Below are 3,516 nucleotides of genomic sequence, written 5' to 3' on the forward strand. Positions count from 1 at the left end.
GAATCGTCCCAGACCTGCAACACTATGCGGTCCCACCAGTCTGTGCTTGTTTCCCGAGCCCAGAATCGGCGTTCCACAGAATGAACCTGCCCCATTAGCACCATGATGCACCATGGCAGGGCCCATGCTTTCAGAGAAATCTGTGTCCATGTCCTGATCACTCACATGACCGCGCTGACGTTGCCTCCTCGCCCGGTATCGCTTTGCCAGGTTCTGGTGCTGCATATACTGCTGGATAATGCGTGTGGTGTTTAATGTGCTCCTAATTGCCAAAGTGAGCTGAGCGGCCTCCATGCTTGCCTTGGTATGGCGTCCGCACAGAAAAAAGGCGCGGAATGATTGTCTTCCGTTGCTCTGAGGGAGGGAGGGGCGACTGACGATACGGCTTACAGGGTTGGCTTCAGGGAGCTAAAATCAACAAAGGGGGTGTCTTTACATCAAGGAGTATTTCAGGCAGGACTTCACGGAGGGTTCCAATAAGAAATGGTGCACCTAAGTTATTGTTCTTATTGGAACAAGGAGGTTAGCCTGGCCTCTGATTGATACATGGCTAGATTTACCTCGCTGCACCTTCTCTGTGAGTGACTGCAGTGTGACCTAGAGGAATGAGTCCCCTAGACGGGGGAGGGGGGGAAGCAAATGAATACAGAAACAAATCTGGTCTATTTCTTGTTTTGATCCACTCCATCTATCTTTTACATCTTTGGCTGGCAGCAGACGATGCAGAATGACTGCATGCCATCCACATCTCATGGCTGCTTGGCAGAAGATGGTACAGTACGACGGCTAGCAATCTGTATCGCCTGCCTGCTCACCATAAGACGGTTCAATAGGACTGACTGCAGGACTAAAGAGAATGACCTGGTCAAGTCACTCCAAATTTAGTCCCTGCGCCCATGTCTGTCCAGGCGCTCCCAGCCGACGTGGCCAGGAGCACCTCGGATATGACGATGACGGCTACCAGTCATAGAATCATAGAATCATAGAATATCAGGGTTGGAAGGGACCCCTGAAGGTCATCTAGTCCAACCCCTGCTCGAAGCAGGACCAATTCCCAGTTAAATCATCCCAGCCAGGGCTTTGTCAAGCCTGACCTTAAAAACCTCTAAGGAAGGAGTTTCTACCACCTCCCTAGGTAACGCATTCCAGTGTTTCACCACCCTCTTAGTGAAAAAGTTTTTCCTAATATCCAATCTAAACCTCCCCCACTGCAACTTGAGACCATTACTCCTTGTCCTGTCCTCTTCTACCACTGAGAATAGTCTAGAGCCATCCTCTTTGGAACCCCCTTTCAGGTAGTTGAAAGCAGCTATCAAATCCCCCCTCATTCTTCTCTTCTGCAGGCTAAACAATCCCAGCTCCCTCAGCCTCTCCTCATAAGTCATGTGTTCTAGACCCCTAATCATTTTTGTTGCCCTCTGCTGGACTCTCTCCAATTTATCCACATCCTTCTTATAGTGTGGGGTCCAAAACTGGACACAGTACTCCAGATGAGGCCTCACCAATGTCGAATAGAGGGGAACGATCACGTCCCTCGATCTGCTCGCTATGCCCCTACTTATACATCCCAAAATGCCATTGGCCTTCTTGGCAACAAGGGCACACTGCTGACTCATATCCAGCTTCTCGTCCACTGTCACCTCTAGGTCCTTTTCCGCAGAACTGCTGCCTAGCCATTCGGTCCCTAGTCTGTGGCGGTGCATTGGATTCTTCCATCCTAAGTGCAGGACCCTGCACTTATCCTTATTGAACCTCATCAGATTTCTTTTGGCCCAATCCTCCAATTTGTCTAGGTCCTTCTGTATCCTATCCCTCCCCTCCAGCGTATCTACCACTCCTCCCAGTTTAGTATCATCCTCAAATTTGCTGAGAGTGCAATCCACACCATCCTCCAGATCATTTATGAAGATATTGAACAAAATCGGCCCCAGAACCGACCCTTGGGGCACTCCACTTGATACCGGCTGCCAACTAGACATGGAGCCATTGATCACTACCCGTTGAGCCCGACAATCTAGCCAGCTTTCTACCCACCTTATAGTGCATTCATCCAGCCCATACTTCCTTAACTTGCTGACAAGAATACTGTGGGAGACAGTGTCAAAAGCTTTGCTAAAGTCAAGAAACAATACATCCACTGCTTTCCCTTCATCCACAGAACCAGTAATCTCATCATAAAAGGCGATTAGATTAGTCAGGCATGACCTTCCCTTGGTGAATCCATGCTGGCTGTTCCTGATCACTTTCCTCTCATGCAAGTGCTTCAGGATTGATTCAGTACAGTCGTACTGTACCGTCTGCTGCCACAAGGCAAGGGGTTGCTGCTACTGTGTATCAATGCCGTACCGCGTCTCTCAGCATCCAGGAGACATAGGGTGACGTTTACCTGAGTGGGCTCTATGCTTGCCGTGGTATGGCGTCTGCACAGGTAACTCAGGAAAAAAGGCGCAAAACGATTGTCTGCCCTTGCTTTCACGGAGGGAGGGAGGGAAGGGGGCCTGACGATATGTACCCAGAACCACCCGCGACAATGTTTTAGCCCCATCAGGCATTGGGATCTCAACCCATTGGGCAGCAGAGAATTCCAATGGGCAGCGGAGACTGCGGGAACTGTGGGATAGCTATCCACAGTGCAATGCTCCGGAAGTCGACTCTAGCCTCGGTACTGTGGAAGCACTCCGCCGAGTTAATGCACTTAATGCACTTAGAGCATTTTCTGTGGGGACACACACACTCGAATATATAAAACCGATTTCTAAAAAACCGACTTCTATAAATTCGACCTTATTACGTAGTGTAGACATACCCTGTGATAACCACTAGAAGCATCAGCACAGGAAAAACAGCAAGTGCAGAGTTAATTATTTAAAACTAGGACAAGAATGTCATAATCTTTAGCCCAAGTGTGTCTAAACTATGAGCTATGGGTCGAATGAAGCCCACAGTTCTCAAATATAGCCTGGAACCGCCTCATTTTTGCTCTGAGAGTGTGGCTTCGGTGACATACTGCCAAAATCATAACAAGTGGAACCCTCAAAACATTTCCTCTTTGGTCTGCAGTGGGGAACATTCTATTCTATACCATTCTTACTTTAGTATCTGAGTAACATTCCCAGCGTAAAATACTATTCACGCCCCTAAAAAAGTAATCTTTGAGTTCCACTGTTTTACCTCCTCCTTCATGAATTCTATACTATTCCCTACCCAGATCTACCAATCCTTCTACCATCAATCCTATTGAATCATCATCTCTCTTCAGTACCCCAGAGGTTCCTCTAGGTGGATCTCCTACTTGGCAGCTGTTCCTTGCAGCAGCACTGGTGATGGCAAATGAGTTGTCTGCAGCCTCTGGCTGGAGGGTGGCTGGGGAGGAAAAATGGGTCCCTCTGATGTTGGCCTAGGTGGGGGAAATGGCTCCACTTTGGTTCTTTATGTGAACAGGTCTCCCCTGACTACTTGCAATTTAACCTGAGTAGCAAAGTTAATGGGAAAGGCAGGGTTTTGCCCAATGGGAGA

Source organism: Caretta caretta, chromosome 1, assembly GCF_965140235.1.
Source record: "Caretta caretta isolate rCarCar2 chromosome 1, rCarCar1.hap1, whole genome shotgun sequence".
Classification (NCBI taxonomy): Eukaryota; Metazoa; Chordata; order Testudines; family Cheloniidae; genus Caretta; species Caretta caretta.